General features: G+C 36.4%; 1 pseudogene; it reads right to left on the minus strand.

The window, feature by feature from the left end:
• Nucleotides 1-16,534: 16,534 nt before the first annotated feature.
• LOC102416533 lies at nt 16,535-23,949 on the minus strand (annotated as a pseudogene).
• Between the last annotated feature and the right edge of the window lie 500 nt (nt 23,950-24,449).

The following is a 24,449-nucleotide window of genomic DNA, read 5'->3' on the forward strand; positions in this document are numbered from 1 at the left end:
TGCAACAAAATGTATTTAAGCCTTAAAGGTAATCCATCTTTAAGACAAATGTCCTTTTCCAGAAAAAAAAAACATTATTTCTCATATATATATATTAGTAATAAAGCTTCAAAAAAGGCACAATTTGTTGAATGGCAATGCACTGCCACAAAAATGTTAATTGCATTCACAATTGCACATATAACTCTGAAAGTTCTTCTTTTTTAAAAAATTTTCTACAAAACCAGACTACAAATGGCAGGTGCCTGCATTGCTCTTTTCATAAAATAACTTGGCAGAAACTGAGTCACAGTCTCCCTTCCCATGAAGAGGAACTATGTGTCAGACCCAAGGACCACCAGGATATTGAAACAGAGGATGAATTAGGATGAGATTGCTTATGTGATAAGCTGTGTTTAGAATGATGACAATTGATATACAATTCAAAAACAAGTGTGATAGCACAAAAGGTTTATCAGAAATAGCAGACAAAAGACAGAAAAAGAAGGGGAATAAACTCAGGATTCAGACTATTTTCATTAAATGTAATTTTCTTCCTCTTGGATTTCCTAGTCTTTAATGTATTGTTTGGACATATCTTCCTTTAGGGAGAACTCAGTGTCCTGAAATGCTGCATAATTTAATACATTTATTTCGATTTATAAAATTGAGTAAATTTAGACTGACTCATCCAAGCTTCATATTTAAGGAATTTAAGGAATGTATCTAACTAAAGGTAGAATGTCTCTTACCTCTGCAATTTTGTTACTTACAGAAGGAAACTGTGGTTATGAATCAAAGTGAATCATTGAAGTGTTTTAGAACTCTGTATTACCATATTTAAGTTATTATTATAGACAATAAATAGATTTTTAGAGAATAAATTTTAAAAGAAAGAAAGCTAAAGAGTTTAACACCGTGATATTAGGGTGATGAGTAGGACTGAAAGAAAAGAAAGAAAAAAAACTAACAGCGTACACACTGTGATGCAGATTATTCTAATTGTTTCAATAGCAAGAAAATTAAAAAGATGCTAATTCCGATCTTCGTTCTTATACTTACCTCCTCCAAGTTGGAATATACACTAAGAAGATATTTGAAATCTAACCAGTAAGGAAGGCGAACAAAGTAGGAAACAATATTCAAACATTTGGTTATCTTCGAGGATTTGGAGTGTCTGTTATTTGTATGAATTCTTCCTAAGTCAAAGGACTTCAAATATTTCCTGTGCATACTGTGATTTCCTAGATATGTCGATAGGAGGCTCATCACTTTATAGGCACAATGGATAAAGACATAGGGTAGTTAAAGTTTTTAATTTGAAAAATAAATTAACATTATATCACATAATTTATGGGAAATGTGTAATATATTTTATTGACTGCATGTAGAACTTAGAAATATGATTTATATGAATTTGCTATTTCAGCATGATGAATTGATTGTCACATTGAGGATTATGGAATTAGCTGGAAGAACAGATGATTAACCACCACAGCCTTTTGGCTGGTGAAGTTTTACCTTCTGATTTTCGAACATTAATAAATCATACTTCAGCATATGGGACTATTTTGGCAATAGAGCCACTATCAATTTAATCATCTCAAACCAGAAACGAATGTGTAAGTTGCAAATGTCACAGACACGCAAACCAGTTACTAAGAACAATTGAGTATATTATTCTTCTAGTCACATTAATTACAGCTGAAACAAACCTTGAAGAGCTAAGAAAACAGCACGACTTATCTACTATTTACTAGGGGGAAAAAAAAGAATCAATATAGCCATTAATTGCATAAATAGCAATAAATACTTTGGCTGCTGTCCAGGAAGTGTACCAACTGAGAGAGTTTTTCGTACTGCTGGTTTCATTACACAGATCATAGTCACAGTAAAGCGGGCAGTGGAGTGCTGTTCAATAAACTAAATTTAATGTTACTCAATTATGATCATCACGCTCAGATATAATACTAATAGGAATGTCAACAGCGATTACATTTTCAGATTTATGTAAAATAATTCAAATGCTATTTGCTATCCCTCAGATACAAGGTTCATCCGGTTGTTTATGCAGTTGGTCGATATTGATCGCGCACAGCAAGTAGCATAGCAGAGGCCCAATGGCAAGGATATAGAGCATCCCTGGTGCCAGCCACCAGGGTGCTATGCCAAGCACTGGGGGCAGCATGCCAAGTCATCAAGCAGACAGCGCACCTCTGCAAAGCTGCCTTGTTGTTTTTTTACAATATTTTTTTTTGAATTGCTCACATGTGCCATGAATAATTCTTGCCAACATTACCCAGCATGAAACAGAAATGAAGGCTTGGAAATGTCTTTCTTAGAGAATTCTTTTCAGAGCTAAATGAATCTAGTGAAGATATCAGTCTAGCATCATTATATGTTGTTATGTATGGCTGGGGCTGTGCCATTTAGCAAAGTGTCACTCAGTGGGCTGAGCAGCTGGTGTATATGATTTTGTATACCACCTGCAAAAAAGATGCCAAACCATACAATCAACCACCTGGCCAAGAGAGGAGGGTCGCTAAACACTACTTTGTTGTTGCACCCACATTTTCAGAAAGTTCGAGAACGTAAACAGGCTTAGGCAGAATGAACATTGTACAAAATAAGGTTTGTTAAAGCTTTTTCTGTTCAATAAAGCATATAGTGCCTGCTGTTCAGAGTACTGTTGAACAGATTTGCTTTATTTCTAATGAAGGTGTTTGGGCATTTTCCTGGCACAAATGGAGTAGAATTATGTACTTAAAATGATATTTTAGAACAACAACAAAACATACCGCCACTTCAATTGCACTGCAACAGATTGGAAAAAATGAAAATAGATATAAACTGAAACTCAATAATGAATTAGTGTCGTTAACTATGGGTGAATCATTCGTTTAGGAGAATCTTGTCTAGCCTTGAACAACCTGTATGTCTAGCAAATTCCACTGAATGCCTTTCTGCCTAAAGCATGTGTTTATTATAATAGTCTCTGTTCCATTACTTGTGGGGGAAATACCTTACAGGCGGCCTCTTTATTTATTTGGTTATAAGTTAATATGAGAGTAATTTGATTGTAAACTAATCTTTCTATCACCAGGTTTTCAGAGTCAGAAATGTCAATCTCATTATCTCATCTTTTCACTGGCTCAGCACCGGCTCGCTTTCTGTGGCCACACACCTTTTAAAACTCCAGTCTCTGATTATTTCACAGATTACTGGAGAAAGAACTAATAACAATATAAGGGTATTCAATATGAAACAAAGGCACTTGCGGCTTAGAGACTAAGGTCTTTGGCTCTCATTATTTCTGTTCAGTTCAGTTCAGTTTAGTCACTCAGTCGTATCCAACTCTTTGCGACCCCATGGACTGCAGCACACCAGGCGTCCCTGTCCATCACAAACTCCTGGAGTTTATTCACACATGTCCATCGAGTCGGTGATGCTATCCAACCATCTCATCCTCTGTCATCCCCTTCTCCTCCCGCCTTCAATCTTTCTCAAGAATAGGGTCTTTTCTAATGAGTCAGCTCTTCCCATCAGGTGGTTAAAGTACTGGAGTTTCAGCTTCAGCATCAGTCCTTGCAATGAATATTCAGGACTGATTTCCTTTAGGATGGACTGGTTGTATCTCCGTGCTGTCTAAGGGATGCTCAAGAGTCTTCTCCAACACCACAGTTCAAAAGCATCAATTCTTCAGCTATTAGCTTTCTTTATAGTCCAACTCTCACATCCATACATGACTACTGGAAAAACCATAGCTTTGACTAGATGGACCTTTGTTGGCAAAGTAATATCTCTGCTTTTTAATAAGCTGTCTAGGTTGGTCATAACTTTCTTTCCAAGGAATAAGCATCTTTTAATTTCATGGCTGCAGTCACCATCTGCAGTGACTTTGGAACCCCACCCCAAAGTAAAGTCTGTCACTGTTTCCACTGTTTCTCCATCTATTTGCCATGAAGTGATAGGACCAGATGCCATGATCTCCATTTTCTGAATGTTGAGCTTTAAGCCAAATTTTTCACTCTCCTCTTTCACTTTCATCAAGAGGCTCTTTAGTTCTTCACTTTCCGCCATAATTGTGGTGTCATCTGCATATCTGAGGTTATTGATATTTCTCCTGGCAATCTTGATCCCAGCTTGTGCTTCATCCAGCCCAGGGTTTCTCATGATGTACTCTGCATATAAGTTAAATAAGCAGGGTGACAATATACAGCATTGACATACCCCATTTCCTATTTGGAATCAGTCTGTTGTTCCATGTCCAGTTCTAACTGTTGCTTCCTGACCTGCATACAGATTTCTCAAGAGGCAGGTCAGGTGGTCTGCTAGTCCCATTTCTTGAAGAATTTTCCAGTTTGTGGTGATCCACACAATGATAGGCTTTGGCATAGTCAATAAACCTGCAAAAGATGTTTTTCTAAAACCCCCTTGATTTTTTGATGATCCAATGGATGTTGCCAATTGGATCTCTGGTTCCTTACCTTTCTAAAACCAGCTTGAACATCTGGAAGTTCAAAGCTCATGTACTGTTTGAGCCTGGCTTGGAGAATTTTGAGCATTATTTTGGTAGCATGTGAGATGACTGCAACTGTGTGGTAGTTTAAGCATTCTTTAACATTACCTTTCTTTGTGATTGAAATGAAAACTGACCTCTTCCAGTCCTGTGGCCACTGCTGAGTTTTCCAAATTTGCTGGCATATTGAGTGCAGCACTTTCATAGCATCATTTAGGATTTGAAATCATTCAACTGGAATGCCATCACCTCCACTAGCTTTGTGTGCAGTGATACCTCCTAAGGCCCACTTGACTTCACATTCCAGGATGTCTGGCTTTAGGTGAGTGATCACACCATCGTTATTATCTGGGTCATGAAGATGTTTTTTGTATAGTTCTTTTGTGTATTCTTGCCACCTCTTCTTAATATCTTCTGCTTCTGTTAGGTCCATACCATTTCTGTCCTTTATTGTGCCCATCTTTGCATGAAATATTCCCTTGGTTTCTCTAATTTTCTTGCAGAGATCTCTAGTCTTTCCCATTCTATTATCTCTGTGGCTATGAGTTTAAACTCATTAGGTTCTCCCTTTGCCTCTTTGTAATATACAAGGATTGATTTGGGACATTTAGAGTTAATGCCAACTCTCCAAATAAGAAATGCTAGAATTTTGAAGACTTATAGAAGTTGTTGCGTGTAATATTAGTTTTTGACTGAGCCATCTCTTCATTTTGATATAGCTTGATTATCCTCTACCTCATTTTTACCCCTTCACTTGAGGAGAAGAGTTCACATGACAACTCTTAAAATTATCACTGCAAATTTAAAAATAGGAATTTATTTTATTAATTTTAAAACTTTATTTTAAAATAAAAATAAAATTGTAAGAATATATGGAGGCATTTTGCCAAGCACTACAAATCTACTTTTTTTTTTTCTTCTTTTTCCTTTAGGGAAAAGAAAACAAAGGGGAAGAAAAAAAAATAGAGCTTTTAAAAGCTATTAAAATGTACTGTGATTTATTGTACTATTCATTACAACTCATGATCTTCTTAGAATGAAAGGAATGCTTTCTATATACTCAATGATCGAAGAAAAAAGGGCAGTGTGATTTATGTTTTTCAATATCATACTGCTCATGAACAAGCTAAATTTAAAGCTTTGAGAAAAGGAAGAGCTTATTTGTATCTTAGGTAGGCTGGTACAGATATTTATATTGAAATTAAAACTTTTCATTGTACAAATAAATAATTATGTTATATGGGTATAAAATGATTTATTTAACCTGTATAGACATCATTTCAATTACATGCTTTTGCTTCAAAGTCAAACAACTGTTACAATAATGATAAACCAGTTTTGTTAAAATTGATGTAAATACTCATGAAAAATAATGTTTTTGTATTTGATTTTGTTATTTGAAAATTTTAAGTATATTTGGAAAATCTTGGGGGATATTATTCTGCATTCTTAATTGCAATTTTTACTGTATTAAATAAATCATGTAATTCTGATGAAAACTGACCATCTGAATTGAGATACACTGTAAATGGAAAATCATGCTGAATTTTGAAGAGGTAGTAAAAACAAAGTAAAATACATGTGTAATATTTTATATTGATTCGTTTTGGAAATGATAGTATTTTGTATATATTTGATAAATAAAACATAATGCTAGAATTCATTGTTTTTTACTTTTTATGCGGCTACTAGAAAATTAAAGTGACATATATAGAGTTCACTTTATATTGCTGTTGAACAGCATGAAGATCTGGTATATATTCACATCAATAAATACAACCAATCCAAATCTATGTACTTGTGGTTTTTTTTTTGTTTGTTTATTTGTTTTGTCTTCCATTTTATAAATTACTTTCATAGAATGTTTTGAAAAATTTTGCCAATTTGTATTAGCATAATACAAATTTGTAATAGAAATATTTGTAATTTGTATTACATTTCTATGATGTGTAAGTGTTTAGTCCCCTTGGACATGCCATGCTGAAATCTGACTCTGGTGAAGGGTCTCCAGACAGCAAACAGGTAGTAGACATGATCTAATTCCCCTCCAGCATCTGTGAGCAAGGCCTGATTCTGCTTCAAGTGAAGCTTAGTGGGAATGGGAGATTGAGTGTAAATTGAATCAAATAAATCCTTTAAAATATCAATACGCTCAATATCAGTCCCCAGTTCTTTTCTGATATGTGCTGTAATTAGTATATAAGATACTGGAAGGCTCTCTGAATATGCTATTATTTCTTTCTTTTCTTTTTTTTTCTTAACTCAGAGTATTTGATTGTCTTTTAGGGCAGTCATAGAAAATTTCTTCTTTCTTTAAGAGCTTGAGACTTAAAATCTATCTGAATAGCAGCTTTAAACTTTCCAGTGTTTAAAACAGTCATTCACTCTCATGGTCTTACTATCTTCCTCACTCTTAGTGCCTTGGTATGTCAGTATGCATCTGGTCTGCCAAGGAGGATAAAGAAGGATAATTTAGGCAACGTACTTGCAATTTTTTATGTACCAATTACTGGCATCCTATTTGGAAATAAATTAATATACTGCCATCAAGACCAACCAGGCATCAAGCCCGGATTCCACTCACTAGACTGGTCTTACCAGTTACTTTGTAAGTTTCAGTGACAGAATCTACTCTAGATAGTTTTAAAAGAAATTTAACAGAGGGAATTAGGCACTTTAAGCTGTTAGATGATGTAATATATAATCCAGGAATGACTATCAGAACAAAGTCTCTGAATTGATTTGCAAAGGAGCTATAAGCTCTATCATTTCCGAAATTTGGGGAATAAAGAAACTATCATTGCAACTTCAGACTTCTGAATTATATAGTCACTCTTGTGACCTAAGTTAGAAAAGAAATATCTGCCTGAGGTTTTGTAAGCCATCTGCAGTGTTTGTTTTATACCACTTTCCAACAACAGGAAACTTAGAAAACCGGACGAGTCAATTTGTGAGCATTTGCTACAGAAATTCGGGCATAGTATTATCAAGAACAAGAAGAAACAACAAGGCTAATAAAAATAGCATTATTATAAAGGAAGTCATGAAATAGCAAAATCTTTTATTTCAACAGGAAGATATTACAACTCACAAGGAAAAATAGACATACATACCATCAGAATGCATAATTTTACTCTCTCCCTCAGTAGTTGGTAGGTCAAGCAGACAAAAACATCTAGAAGAACAACATAATCAACAAGCTTAATTGGATGTATATAATCCTGAAAAGTAATAAAACATAAGATATTTTAAGTTAATATAAGATGTATTTGAGAGATATCTCTAACTTTCAACACTGTTTGCTATACAAAAATCCTTTAAAAAATCATTCTGGACAAAGAGAAGTAAGCACCTTGCTTTTGTGATGTGAAGAAATCCAAAAGATGCATAGAGAATTGTCTCCCAACAATGACCCCTCCAAACGAAGGCAGTTTCAGATTGTTTTAAAGTAAAAGCATCAATTGTAATGTATGTTGCCTCTAAGATCCTAAAAGGTTTATCAGAAGAATTTTGACTTCTTCTTTGTCCTTGCCAGTATGGTCAATTGCATCAACACTTTGAGACCCCATGAACGGTAGCCTACAGGCTCCCCTGTCCATGGATTCTCCAGGCAAGAGTACCAGAGTGGATTGCCATGCCCTCTTCCAGGGGATCTTCCCAACCCAGGGACTGAACACACATCTCTTGAGTCTTCTGCATTGGCAGGCAGTTTTTTACCACTAGTGCTACTGGGGAAGCCCTTTTTTGTTCTTAGGAGTATACAAGGGCACCAACTTGTCTTTCACCTCTGAGGAGACAGTGAAGCTACAGTAATGTTTAGCATTCTTTCTTTACCTTTCCCCTTGCCAAAATTCACAGCAGGAGCAGTATAATTGCCAGGTTCTCTGACTTTGGGTTTGGCTACATAACTTGTTTTGTCCAGCAGAAGGTAAGTGTCATGGTCTATGTGTGGGTTGGAAAAGAATACCCAGTATAAAGTTTATTGGAGTGGGGTTCACTGGCAGAGAATGGGCCTGCATCCTGATAGTCAGGTAACACTTGTTGCCAAAATCTCAGCTTTCTGCCCACCAGTGCCAAATATAAATATGGAGACAGAGTTTGGAGGGAATAGAAAAGAACGACTTTATTATTTTGGCCAGGCAAAATGGAAACACAGTTAGTGCCTCAAGAACTGTGCCCCTCATTCTCAGGAATAGGGAGAGGTTTTTTATCCTCTTGAAGGTCTTGCTTTTTTTTTTTTTTTTTCTTTTTCTCTTGCAAAGTTTCAAAATGGCCACAGATGGCATCAGACAACTCAGCAACCAGGTCTCGTGTCCCTGAAGTTATCGTCCCATGACCTTCTTTCTGAAATGCAGAATGTTACAATAGAGTATAGGGGAACAAGTATGCCAGGTGCAGAGTATAATCTGTATGGTTTCAGAGCGTAATTAGCTTCACGAAGGATAAGTCTGGCTACAAGTGTTTGTTGGTAGTAAAAGCTAAAGAATAGTCATTTATTTAACTCTTGTAGGCCTGTTTGGCTGTTTCTTTGCCAAAGGCTGTTTACTCATTTCTGTTGCAGCTTATTTTTGCTGCAACAAGCTGACCCTAACATGGGTCATTTGCCTGTTTTTATAGCTGGGGATCAAAAGAATGGGATAGAAATATTGCGAGTCATTTGCTGATTGGGTGAGGTATGTACACTGTCTAACTTACAGGGCGAAGGACAACAGGACAAAAAGCTTTCCTTATATGAGATGAGAAATGGACAGGCCAGCTACCCAGGAGGGCTCCAAAAATTTTATAACAGTTGCAGCATGCAGCAAGGGTGATCAAGTTCTGGTGCTTTCTGTTTTGTGTTCTAGGGCCCTTTGAGCTTATCTTGTTCTTCTGTCCTGAAGACACCACAGTAAGCTCACAAGCTATCCTGCTCTGCACCATGAAAAGTAAAACCATCCTAAGTGGTAATTGTTTCTTCGATCCTGAAATGAAAGATACACAGAACTTATCTGAGCTTGATCTGCAACCTGAAACAGAGTGGGTGCAAGAAAGAAATGTGTGTCTGATAGATCACTGAGATTTTAGAGCTGTTCTTAGGAAGAATATTTTGAACCCAGACCCACTGGACATCCAAAATATTTACCTATGTGCAGATTCCTGAGTTTTCACAAGAATTAGCTCCTGTGTTGCTTCATAGGAATTTTCCAGAAGTGTTTCTTAAAAACTGGGTGTGACTTTCAGTGCTCAAATCTAGGTCTTTACTTGAAATACTGTGTGACATTTCACTTCACTTCAGTCATATGCATATTATATGAGAAATAAAACCTGTGTCTGAATTGTAGCTCCCTAAACAGGGAAACTAAAGACCAACCTCGAGACCTCTTAATTAAAAGAGGAAATTTACTAACAATATCTATTAAAATGATGCTCTTTAAATTGCTAATCTAGTTCCTGGGTGGTTGCTTTATGTTCTACAATGAAAATCTTCTGATCTTCCAGTTTATAGTAGAAATATTTTGTTTCTAAATGGTCTTCATAACCTCTTTATTTTTTAAGTTTTATCACAAGAATATTATAAAATAATCAGGAAAAGTATATCATTTATCTCCATTTTACATTTAAAGAACAATGAAGGATCAAATTTTAAACTGATAAGGAAAGCATCACTACTTGGGAAATAGATGGGGAAACAGTGGAAACAGTGTCAGACTTTATTTTTGGGGGGGGGGTTCCAAAATCACTGCAGATGATGACTGTAGCCATGAAATTGAAAGATGCTTACTCCTTGGAAGAAAAGTTATGACCAACCTAGATAGCATATTGAAAAGCAGAGGCATTACTTTGCCAATAAAGGTCCGTCTAGTCAAGGCTATGGTTTTTCCAGTGGTCATGTATGGATGCGAGAGTTGGACTGTGAAGAAAGCTGAGCACCAAAGAATTGACGCTTTTGAACTGTGGTGTTGGAGAAGACTCTTGAGAGTCCCTTGGACTGCAAGGAGATCCAACAGTCCATTCTAAAGGAGATCAGTCTTGGGTGTTCTTTGGAAGGAATGATGCTAAAGCTAAAATTCCAGTACTTTGGCCACCTCACATGAAGAGTTGACTTATTGGAAAAGACTCTGATTCTGGGAGGGATTGGGGGCAGGAGGAGAAAGGGACGGCAGAGGATGAGATGGCAGGATGGCATCACCGACTCTATGGACGTGAGTCTGAGTGAACTCCTGGAGATGGTGATGGACATAGAGGCCGGGCATGCTGCGATTCATGGGGTCACAGAGTTGGACACGACTGAGCGACTAAACTGAACTGAACAACTGAAGGAAAGCAATATGTTTTTTCTAATGTTGAGTATGGGACACGTTGCTTAATGAGAAAATTTGTGTTTTTTTTTTTTTTTTTCCAGAAAACCACTCTGTCCATAGATAGAACTCTAATTTTCAAATAACAGTTTAAGAAAAATGTCTCTGAACAAAGTTATTTGTGATTACATAAAGGATTTCAATTTTGTGAAATAATTTTATTGTAAAATATCTTTTGTGATAGGCTGGAATCTATGAATATTTATTTATTTATTTATTTATTTTTGTGTGTGTGTGTTATTCTTTTTTTTTAATTTTATTTTATTTTTAAACTTTACATAACTGTATTAGTTTTGCCAAATATCAAAATGAATCCGCCACAGGTATACATGTTCCCCATCCTGAATATTTATATATATTAAGATATATATGTAGGTACATATATACATATATCTTGAGAATTTGCAATAGGTTAATATATATTCATTGTCTATGACCTAAAGAGCTCAGATAAAGTAAGGATAAGAGACTTGTAAATAACTAATGTCAGTAAGGTCCCACCTGCTATTACTTAATTATGCTGTATTCTACAACAAAACAGCCATGTAAGGGTCATTACTGTGAGGGATGTCAAATTGGCCGATTTAATGTTACTTAGGGCTTACTTTATCTATATAACTGTCTTAGATAAGAATTGCAACCTAATAATGATTACATTAGTGTCAGAAGTGTAGGGGACACCTATGGTTTATTTAGTAGGAAAAGATAGTATTAATGTTCTAAATTGAATTGTACTATCTACTTTCAGATAGTTAAAATAGTGTATGTAAAATATCCAACCACTCATTAATGGTTGATACCTGAGAAATACCAAAGTGCTTGAAATATTTAAATGTCTGCTGCTACCTCAGGCCAAACAGCTTTTCAAAAGGTATGGTGGCTTAAATATATTATTGATACATCTAAATAAAGTTACTGTGCTTTATGAAGTAAAATTTAATGTGTCATTTTTAGTTACCTATGACTTATATTTTGTGTGTTTAACATGTTTATTCCTTTTGGTATTATGGTTCATTCTCCAAATCCATCTAAGTGAAAAAAAAAAAAAAAAACTTTTAAAAGTTTTTCTGAGCTTCCTTGGTGGCTCAGATGGTCAAGAATCTGCCTCCAATGTGGGAGATCTGGTTTTGATCCCAGGGTTGGGAAGATCTCCTAGAGGAGGGCATGGCAACCCACTCCAGTATTCTTGCCTGGAGATTCCCCATGGTCAGAGGAGCCTGGTGAGCTACATCCATGGGGTCGAAAAGAGCTGGACACAACTGAGCAACTAAGCACAGCACAGCGCACAAGTGGGGAAAAAAATCTTTACAAAAGGACATTTGTAATAGTAAAGTTGAAATAATGTATTTTATGTAAATTTATAATTTTCAGATAATAGGCATGCACACACACACACAATCTGTATTTGATACTGAGTCATCAGAATCAATTATGAAACAGTAAAAAATTACAGGAAACAGTACAAACTCAAAGCTATTTAAAAAAATGGAGCATTGTCATCTATATATTTTTAAGTTTCTAATTTTTCGAAGGCAGTTGAGTCTCCAGTATATGCATTACTCTAATGTACTAAGAAGTAAGCCTCTTAAAAATATCTTCCATCTTCACAACAGTAATTTTTTTGTTTTAAAAAATTTATTTAAAATATATGTGACAGTTGTATTTTCATTCACAGGAGAAATCTTGAATAAATACAGAACAGCAGCAAATATAAGCACACCTATTTGAGCATGCTCATATGAGCATGTGATCAATTGATTGCTAGTATGAATCTATACTAACTAATCTAGTATAATAATGGGTAGGAATTGTAGAACATATTTGGAGAAAATTTCTCTCCTCTGTATGGGATGAAAAATTTTGGATTTAATGAAAAAGGGAAAATTTTCTCACATTGCTACATTAGCCATTATGTCAATAGTTAGAAAGACTAAATGCAAAGATGTCTGTCTTTGGTTGGAAGCTCAACTTTTCAAATTTATTAGAATAATTGACAACAAGCTTTCTGTCTGGAACATGCCTATACAGAAACCACCAAGTAACAGAATAGCACATGGACATTGTGCTTTATAATTCACAAGACATTTTACCATACATAATCTCATTTCTTCCTCACAACAAAACAGATACATTGGTAGGTGAAATATTATATTCTACAAGTTCAACGGCAGAAGCAGAATGACAGAATTTTAGTGATTCTCACATGAATGCAGAGTTTGTGGTAATAGATTCAAGATGTAGATAAAAGTTTTAAGTATTAATTACAGACTTCTTTCTTTTACATGTGCTCTTAAGAAAAGACTGAGAACATGTATTTCATCAAAATTTAATGTATATCATAATTTTGTTAAACGTCAAACATGTGAAAATTATTCTAGATAAATTCAAATTGACGATGAGCTTATTTTACATTTAGATCAATCAGCATCCTCAAATATCTATTCTTCAGGGCACAGTGAGGTCAAACAAATGTACAATGGGCTTCCTACTTGAATGGTAATTTTGTTAGTGGTTGATAAACCGTATACAGGGAGTAAGAGAATGTGCAGCCTTTTAACAAATATTCTCTTTTAACATATGTTAGAAATAGTATTAACAGCAGAAAAAAAATGAACAGAGTGAATGAGATAAAAACCTAGGTGTTTCTCTGTGAATGTGTGCTTGTGTATATATACTTACATGATGCCTGATATGCCAAGTTCCAGCTGAATCCTCAATATGCAGAAAAACTGTTAGCATTACAAGAAGCTCTTCTTTTCCATTCAAGAATCTTAGTCTAGTAAGGAACACCAATATTAATCAAATAGTCATTTTCCATCTATGTATTCATTCATTCAGCTAATATTTAAAGAACACTATGGATGAGAAACTATTCTCAGTGAGTGCTACAGACATAGTTGTGTAAATACAGGTGCCATTGCACAGATACAAAGTCATAGAGCTGGGACACCATATATCCTGCAACTGGAACACACAACTCTATCTGGCTGAAAGCAAAGGTCTTGTGAACAATCAATCATTCCAACTCTTCTTCATCTATCTATAAAATGCTAACTAAAGGTGGAAAACAATTTGAAGTGTCTTTGGTTTGAAAATGCATATGATTTTGCATTATTTGATAATATATAATATATTTTATACCATATATTGGGCTTCCCACATGGCTCAAACAGTAAAGAATCCGCTGGCAATGCAGGAAACCTGGGTTCGATTCCTGGGCTGGAAAGATCCCCTGGAGGAGGAAATGGCAACCTGCTCTAGTATTCTTGCCAGGAGAATCCCCACGGACAGAGGAGCCTGGCAGGCTACTGTCACTGGGGTCCCAAAGAGTAAGACACAGCTGAGCAACTAAGCACAGCACAGCACATGTAATATATGTAATTTTGCATTATCTGATAATATATAATGTATTTTATACCATATAGTGACAATTAATTATTAATATATGGTACTATGATGAAGACATTAGTTTTTATTTACCTACTTCTAATTTTCAAGTGAAATTGATTATTGGAGTTCTACTGAGACTTAAGGAGTGATAAGCAATTATTTCATCTGCAGCATAATTTTCAAATATGTTTTTAAAATTGCAGTAACTAAAACTAGAGATATAGAATAAGAAACTGTTCTGGAGACCCATGAATACAAAAGCAAAGTAATGTTTTATTTAGAGAGGACTTATTGCATAATTTTTCACATTACTAGAAATATTGCTATCTACCTTGCAGGAAAGTAATGAGGCCATCTAGGTAAAGACACCTTTCACAGTATAGAACATATGATTAGAAATCAATAAATACTAAATATTAAGAGTTATATTCTTGACTACTTTTGCAATAGTTCAGTTTAGAAATAATGCAGATCATGCTGCTCCTCCTGCTGCTGCTAAATTGCTTCAGTCATGTCTGACTCTGTGAGACCCCATAGACGGCAGCCCACCAGGCTCCCCCGTCCTTGGGATTCTCCAGGCAAGAATACTAGAGTGGGTTGCCATTTCCTTCTCCAATGCATGAAAGTGAAAAGTGAAAGTGAAGTCGCTCAGTTGAGTCCAATTCCTTGCGACCCCATGGACTGCAGGCTCCTCCGTCCATGGGATTTTCCCGGCAAGAATACTGGAGTAGGGTGCCATTACCTTCTCCTAATGCAGATCATACCACATGCTTATTTTATTTCTTCAATATAATATTTTACTCTCAACAGACAACCTTATCTGTCTCCTGAGAAACCTGTATGCAGGACAAGAAGCAAAAGTTAGAACCGGATATGGAAAAACAGACTGGTTCCAAATCCGGAAAGGAGTATGTCAAGGCTGTATATTGTCACCCAGCTTATTTAAATTATATGCAGAGTACCTCAAGCAAAATGCTGGGTTGGATGACTCACAAACTGAAGTTAAGATTGCCAGGAGAAATATCAACAACCTCAAATTTGTAGATGATATCACTCTAATGGCAGAAAATTAAGAGGAACAAAAAAGCCTCTGCTGCTGCTGCTGCTGCTAAGTTGCTTCAGTCGTGTCCGACTCTGTGCGACCCCATAGACGGCAGCCCACCAGGCTCCCCCGTCCCTGGGATTCTCCAGGCAAGAACAATGGAGTGGGTTGCCATTTCCTTCTCCAATGCATGAAAGTGAAAAGTGAAAGGGAAGTCACTCAGTCATGTCTGACTCTTAGCGACCCCATGGACTGCAGCCCACCAGGCTCCTCCATCCATGGGATTTTCCAGGCAAGAGTACTGGAGTGGGGTGCCATTGCCTTCTCCAAAAAGCCTCTAGATAAGGGCAAAAGAGGAGAGTGAGAAAATTGGCTTAAAACTCACTCAATATTCAAAAAGCTAACATCATGGTATTCACATAACTTCATAGCAAATAGATGGGAAATAAGTGGAAATAGTGACAGATTTTATCTTCTAGGTCTCCCAAATCACTGTGGATGGTGACTGCAGCCATGAAATTAAAAGACACTTGCTCCTTGGAAGAAAAGCTATGAATAACCTAGACAGGGTATTAAAATGCAGAGACATCATTTTACCAACAAGGTCCATAAGTTTAAAGCTATGGTTTTTCCAGTAGTAATATACGGATGTGAGAGTTGGACTGTAAAGAAACCTGAGTGCCAGAGAATTGATGCTTTCAAATTGTGGTGCTGGAGAAGACTCTTGAGAGTCCTTTGGACTGCAAGGAGATCCAACCAGTCAATTCTAAAGGAAATAAACCCTGAATATTCATCGGAAGGAGTGATGTTGAAGCTTAAGCTTTAATAGTTTGGCCACCTGATGTGAAGAGCTGACTCATTGGAAAAGACCCTGATGCTGGGAAAGATTGAAGGCAAGAGAAGAAGGGAGCAATAGAGGATGAGATCGTTGAATGGCATCACTGACTCAGTGGACATGAATTTGAGCAAGCTCCAGGAGATGATGAAGGACAGAGAAACCTGACATGCTGCAGTTCGTGAGGTTGCAAAGAGTTGGACCTGTCTTAGTGACTGAACAAGAACACCACCAACAAATGCAACAAACAAAACAAACAGAAAACATCATTTCATCACAATCTGCTGCTTTATCAAGCAATATTTTGAGAACATATTCCTTCAGTCATTATATACTTTCTAAAACACAAAAGAAATTAAATCTGGAAGAAAGCTTACTATATCAGATACTGTGGTCAGAACTCTGTATGCTGGTGGTTATACTTTGATACATCACAGATCATCCACCTCATTTCCTCTGTCTTGCCTATAGTAACCTCTACTTCCTGCACTGCCACCTAAGCCATCAGGAATACCGTATCTCCACTATAAATCATTCCACAGTCCCATTCTCCCAACAGATCATTTATCTCCCATTTTATCCATTCCATCTCTTCCATAGCACCCCATTTCAGATCCTCACATTCCAAAGGCACTTCCAGGGCTATAATTCAAGAAAAGTTCAGTATATTAATGCTGTGTGTTATTCTTATCTTTAGACATGGCTAGCTACTGCTACTTCATGTGTCATTAAGTTTACATTTGCTTTTCCTGTTGTTTTGCCATCCACTCCAATATCAGTATGAACTATTATTGGACTTAGTGCTGAGAAGAAATTAACAATACCGTTTTCAGTTGAATGAACATGTATCCTCTCATGTGTACAATATGACCACCATGAAAATCTGAACGTACACAAGCAGCTCTACCATAGCCATGAACTCCCGTACTTCTTCCATCTCTCATTGAAGCATCAAAGCCCTCATTTCCTTAGTCAGAATTATTAGAGCTACCATAGTCATCACAACCTCTATAACCTTATTGGGGAAGAAAAAGCCAGGACAGATGCCAGAAATGTAACAAGTATCTTCTTTTCATCATCCGTCCTCCACCTCTGATGCACTGTGATAGTTTTGATGAATATTTGATCTGGAATAAATGACCCCTTTCATCTCACTGGTAATTTTACATAGCCTGCAAAATCTGCTGAAATTTCAAGATAGGAAGTTTGAGAATGTGCCAGATAGTAAGTAGGATAGTGTTAATGACATACACAGTCCTACAAACTATGATACAAATATAAAATGGTATTTGATGATTATTTAAAAAGTGAAATTTCAATTCTTTACCAAGCAAGGATAGAGTTGGACTTCTGAAGTCAGTGCAGCAAATTGGTTGCACAGAATTTGAACTCCTGTGCATCACATAACTCAGTGTTGTAGAAAACTGGATTGAGCCTTGTCTTTTAAATTTATGTAACATTCATATTATATACTGCTGAGATCACCTGACTCATATTTAGGCTCAAGTACCTTTATTTCTTTAATATTTATCCATCTTTCATATATAAATATAAAAATACACATAAACATTTTACTGGTTTCCCATCTAACATTTTTAAAACATTAGTATTTTGCTCTCTTCATTTGATGTTCTCTTATTATGTGGCTCCACATTTTATCCTCAGTGCCAGATTATCCTTTTAGACAAGAGAGCTAAGAATCTGAAGGATGTTCCTTTTTGAGGATTTAGATTTCCAAATGATCAATAATTTATAATGACTCAAGTACTGAAAGTTATCAGAATCCATTAACTTCTCAAATAAAGTTTCCTTTATATGAAAAAGCATTTCCTCTTATCTCTAAAAAATTGTTAGCCTCAATATTTTGGAGACCAGTATAGAGCTGAAGGGTAAAGAGCATTTTTCTAAGATTGAGTTTCTGTGCTTTGTGTGTGTGTGTGTGTGTGCATGCGCATGCATGAGTGTGCATGGTGAGTGAGTGGTGTGTTGTGCATGCATACTCTAATGTACTCATCTGTGCCTCTTTGTGGTGGTAAAATATTTTCTTTCCCCTTTACAAATAAAAATGTCTTATTCTAAAGAAGATACATAAACTATCAAATGCAATGTGATGTTTTTGTTAAATAATAAGCAACAGAAGCATACAGAAATAAATATTTCTCATGGAGATAAAATATATACAACTATAAAATCATAAATATACTGGAGAATTATAATATGAATTTGTAAATTGTATGCAAATAGCTTGAAACCAGATCTATAAAGACATAAATAAAGCAACAAGACTGAAAGGTTTATATGTTGGCTTGTTTATAGAGTAGCACAAACATTTTTCTTTTTTAATTGGCAATTAATTTTCGGCAGCCATCTAGGTACTTTCATGTCAAATTACTTTTCCTACACTAAACAAGATTAGGCATCCAAGCAGCAAAGCACTTACATGAAAAGTGAGAAACTGACTGTCAAGTGGATATTTTCCACCTATAACCAATTAAAATGTTTCTTTTTTTTGATGAATGGGTGTTGTAATTTCTCATTTTGTATTTTTACCTAAGTACATACCTGTGTAACATCTCAGTTCACAGGAGCTAAAAAAGATGGGTGTTGATATTTCTGTTATTTCTTTCATGCAATCTACCTTTAGAATGAAATGAAGGCACATTTTAGTAAAACAGAGTTTTATTATGCTACTGCACACAAAAATACATCAACAGTATATTTACAAGTGTGTATATATATATATACATATATATATGTCTGTGTAAATGTATATACACATATGTGTTTTTAAGCAAAAATTAAACTTCAAAAATATTTCTATTAAAAGATTTTAGCCTTTCAGTCCCCTGTAGATTATAATTTTACATTGAAACGTAAAGATACCTGTATTTAAAAATTAGAACCTTGACACATAAGGTAAAAAAGTAATGTATTATTGATAATCTTCAAATGAATGACATAAAAAGGAAAATATTGATTTTTTGGAAGATGTCTCATTTTTCTTACTTCACAGAAGACTGAGGCAGGTTCATGAGCCTATCAATATCATTTGAATTAATGCATATTCCTTACTATTGATTGCTTTAACAATGATTGTCATAACTGATTTATGGGCACTTACGCCTGTTAAATATTTTAAGAGGTAAATATCAGATTTGTATGTATAAGTAGATTGACTTGAATAAACAACAAGGTTGGATGTTAACATTATGCCTTTTGATGTAAGCCATATTATAATACATTATGCAAGATGTATTTTTGAGAGAGCAGCAAAAATTCAACTAAAAGTTAATATTAGATTACATTGCTAACTAGAATTAAATGCAGAATACTCTCTAAGAAGTAAAAAAAGCACCTTAAATTGAAGGTAGCAGTTCTCAAGTTACTTGGAAATATACCTAACATCTATGAGAAAAATAAATTAGAATACAAAATTTGAGTATCATTTTAATGCTTAAAATGGATTTGTTCCTATTGCTTACAATAGGTCAGAACATAGGACTACAATTCTTAATTTCAGTTTCCTATTGTGACTGATACACAATATTCCCCAAATAATTGAGAGAAGATGCTATTAAATGGGAGACAAAGTAGGGGCATATATGTCTATGTGACTCTTTATTTAGCATGATTATCTTTGACTTGAGAAATTATATGTGATAGCTACAGTTATTTACCAAGGAACCTACTAAAAAAGTTTATTGAATTATCACATATGTACCATAAATTCACTTGCTTTAAGAGTACAAATCAATTATTTTTATTATTCTTTGTTGTTTGTTTGTGAAAACATTTCTGTGCTATAACTTTCGTGTATTCTATTATCCCAAACGGAGAAGGCAATGGCAACCCACTCCAGTACTCTTGCCTGGAAAATCCCATGGATGGAGGAGCCTGGTAGGCTGCAGTCCATGGGGTCGCTACCGTCGGACATGACTGAGCGACTTCACTTTCACTTTTCACTTTCATGCATTGGAGGAGGAAATGGCAGCCCACTCCAGTGTTCTTGCCTGGAGACTCCCAGGGATGGGGGAGCCTGGTGGGCTGTCGCAGCAGCAGTATCCCAAAAACATGCTTCTTAGCCACTGCTGTCACTTCCTATTTCCAACTCGAGTCTCAGAAAATTGCTAATATACTTACTATCTCTAAAGATTTGTTTTTTTTTCTGGATATTTCACATAAATATGCTCATGCATGCCTGCTCAGTGCTATTGGACTCTTTGAGACCCTGTGACCATTAGCCTGCCAGGCTCCTCTATCCATGTGATTTTCGCAACAAGAATACTGGAATGGGTTGCCATTTACTCTGTCAAGGGATCTTCTTGACCCAGGGACTGAACCAGTGTCTCCTGTATTACAAGCGGATTCTTTATTGCTGAGTCATGAGGAAAACCCTTTTACGTAAATAAAATCATACACAGCGTGGTCTTTTGCATCTGGTTTCTTTCCTTCAGCATATTACTTTAAAAGTTCATCCATGTTGCAGCATGTATCAGCATTTCACTCATTCATTATTGGCAAATACTATTTAATTGTAGGTATAACCACATTTTTTTTTAATACATTCACCAGCAGATGGATATATGCATTGTTTTGGGCTATTACAAATGTCATTTCTATGATCTTTCATGTAAAAAACTGTTACACGGTCATATGTTTTCTTTTTTCTTGTGTAGTTTCAATTCATTCAGTTCAGTTGCTCAGTCATGTCCAACTCTTTGTGAACGCATGGATTGCAACACTCCAGGCTTCCCTTTCCATCACCAACTCCCAGAGCTTGTTCAAACTCATGTTGATTGAATCCTTGATGCCATCAAACCATCTCATCCTTTGTTGTCCCCTTCTCTTCCTGCCTCCAATTCTGCCCAGCATCAGGGTGTTTTGCAATGAGGCAGCTCTTCACATTAGGTGGCCAAAGTATCAGAGTTTCAGCTTCAGCGTCAGTGCTTCCAATGAATATTCAGGACTGATTTCCTTTAAGATGGACTGGTTGGTTCTCCTTGCAGTCCAAGGCACTCTCAAGAGTCTTCTTCAACACTACAGTTCAAAAGGATCAATTTTAGGCACTCAGCTTTCTTTATAGTCCAACTCTCACATCCATACATGACTACTGGAAAAAACATAGCTTTGACTAGATGGACATTTGTTGGCAAAGTAATGTCTCTGCTTTTTTAATATGCTGTCTAGATTTCTCATAGCTTTTCTTCCAAGGATCAAGTGTCTTTTAATTTCATGGCTGCAATCACCATCTGCAGTGATTTTGGAGCCCCCCCCAAATAAAGTCTCTCATTGTTTCCATTGATTCCTCATCTATTTGCCATGAAATGATGGGATGAGATGCCATGATCTTAGTTCTCTGAATGTTGAGTTTTAAGTCAACTTTTTCACTCTCCTCTTTCACTTTCAACTAGAGGCTCTTTAGTTCCTCGCTTTCTGCCGTAAGGATGGTGTCATCTGCCTATCTGAGGTTATTGATATTTCTCCTGGCAATCTTGAGGGAGGACCTTAGGAAACATCACTATGCACAAAGCTAGTGGAGGTGATGAAATTCCAGTTGAGCGATTTCAAATCCTAAAAGTTGATGCTGTGAAAGTGGTCTTTCACAAATTCCAGCTTGTACTTCATCCAGTCCAGCATTTCACATAATGTACTCTGCATATAAGTTAAATAAGCAGGGTTGACAGTATACAGCCTTGACATACTCCTTTCCTGATTTGGAACCAGTCTGTTGTTCCATGTTCATTTCTAACTATTGCTTCTTCACCTGCATACAGATTTATCAGGAGGCAGGTAAGGTGGTCTGGTATTCCCACCTCTTTTATTTTTTTTTTTTTTTTTTTTTTTTTTTTTTTTTTTTAAATTTTATTTTATTTTTAAACTTTACATAACTGTATTAGATTTGCCAAATATCAAAATGAATCCGCCACAGGTTTACATGTGTTCCCCATCCTGAACCCTCCTCCCTCCTCCCTCCCCATTCCATCCCTCTGGGTCGTCCCAGTGCACCAGCCCCAAGCATCCAGTATCGTGCATCGAACCTGGACTGGCAACTCATTTCATACATGATATTTTACATGTTTCAATGCCATTCTCCCAAATCTTCCCACCCTCTCCCTCTCCCACAGAGTCCATAAGACTGTTCTATACATCAGTGTCTCTTTTGCTGTCTCGTACACAGGGTTATTGTTACCATCTTTCTAAATTCCATATATATGCGTTAATATACTGTATTGGTGTTTTTCTTTCTGGCTTACTTCACTCTGTATAATAGGCTCCAGTTTCATCCACCTCATTAGAACGGATTCAAATGTATTCTTTTTAATGGCTGAATAATACTCCATTGTGTATATGTACCACAGCTTGCTTATCCATTCATCTGCTGATGGACATCTAGGTTGCTTCCATGTCCTGGCTATTATAAACAGTGCTGCGATGATTTTTCCACAGTTTGCTGTGATGCACACAGTCAAAGATTTTGGCATAGTCAATAAAGCAAAAGCAGATGTTTTTCTGGAACTCTCTTGCTTTTTTGATAATCCAACAGATGTTGGCAATTTGATCTCTGGTTCCTCTGCTTTTTTTAAATCCAGCTTGAACATCTGAAAGTTCTAAGTTCACGTACTGTTGAAGCCAGGCTTGGAGAATTTTGAGCATTACTTTACTAATGTGTGAGAAGAGTGCAGTTGTGCGGTGGTTTGAGCATGCTTTGGCATCGCCTTTCCTTGGGATTGGAATGAAACCTGTACTTTTTCAGTCCTGTGGCCACTGCTGAATTTTCCAAATTTGCTGGTGAATTGAGTGCAGCACTTTCACAGCATCAACTTTTAGGATTTGAAATCGCTCAACTGGAATTTCATCACCTCCACTAGCTTTGTTCATAGTGATGTTTCCTAAGGTCTTCTTGACTTTCCTCTCCAGGATGTCTGGCTGTAGTTGAGTGATTACACTATCATGGTTATCTGGGTCATGAAGATCTTTTTTGTGTAGTTCTTCTGTGTATTCTTGCCACCTCTTCTTAATATCTTCTGCTTCTGTTAGGTCCATGCCATTTCTGTCTTTTTTTTGTGCCCATCTTTGCATGAAATGTTCCCTTGTTATCTCTAATTTTCTTTAAGAGATCTCTAGTCTTTCCCATTCTATTCTTTTCCTCTATTTCTTTGCACTGATCACCGAGGAAGGCTTTCTGATCTCTCCTTGCTATTCTTTGGAACTCTGCATTCAAATGGGTATGTCTTTCCTTTCCTCCTTTGCCTTTCACTTCTCTTCTTTTCACAGCTATTTGCAAGGCCTCCTCAGACAGCCATTTTGCCTTTTTGCATTACTTTTTCTTGGGGATGGTCTTAATCACTCCTTCTTGTACAATGTCACGAACCTCCATCCATAGTTCTTCAGGCACTCTTTCTATCAGATCTAATCCCTTGAATCTATTCCTCACTTCCACTGTATAATTGTAAGGGATTTGATTTAGGTCATACCTGAATGATCTAGTGGTTTTCCCTACTTTCTTCAATTTAAGTCTGAATTTGGCAACAAGGAGTTCATGTTCTGAGCCATATTCAGCTTCCGGTATTGTTTTTGCTGACAGCATAGAGCCTCTCCATCTTTCGCTGCAAAGAATATATACCAAATCAATCTGATTTTGGTATAGACCGTCTGGTTTTGTTCATGTATAGGGAGGCCTGATGTGCTGTGGTTCATGGGGTCGCAAAGAGTCGGACATGACTGAGCGACTGGACTAAACTGAAGAGTCTTCTCTTGTGTTGTTGGAAGAGGGTGTTTCCTATGCCCAGTGTGTTCTCTTGGCAAAACTGTATTAGCGTTTGCCCTGCTTCATTCTGTCCTCCATGGCCAAATTTGCCTGTTACTCCAGGTATGTCTTGACTTCCTACTTTTGCATTCTAGTCCCCTATAATGAGGAGGACATCTTTCTTGGGTGTTAATTTTAGAAGGTCTTATAGGTCTTCATAGAACCATTCCACTTCATTTTCTTCAGTATTACTGATTGAGGTATAGACTTGGATTACTGTGATTTGAATGGTTTGCCTTGGAAACGAACAGAGACCATACTGCCATTTTTGAGATTGCATCGAAGTACTGCATTTTGGACCTTTTTTTGGACTATGATGGCCACTCCATTTCTTCTAAGGGATTCTTGCCCACAGTAGTAGATATAATGGTCATCTGAGTTAAATTCACCCATTCCAGTCCATTTTAGTTCATTGATTCCTAAAATGTTGATGTTCACTCTTGCCATCTCCTGTTTGACCACTTCTAATTTGCCTTGATTCATGGACCTAACATTCCAGGTTCCTATGCAACAAAGGTCCGTCTAGTCAAGGCTATGGT

The sequence above is a fragment of the Bubalus bubalis genome, chromosome 13 (assembly GCF_019923935.1).
Source record: "Bubalus bubalis isolate 160015118507 breed Murrah chromosome 13, NDDB_SH_1, whole genome shotgun sequence".
Classification (NCBI taxonomy): Eukaryota; Metazoa; Chordata; class Mammalia; order Artiodactyla; family Bovidae; genus Bubalus; species Bubalus bubalis.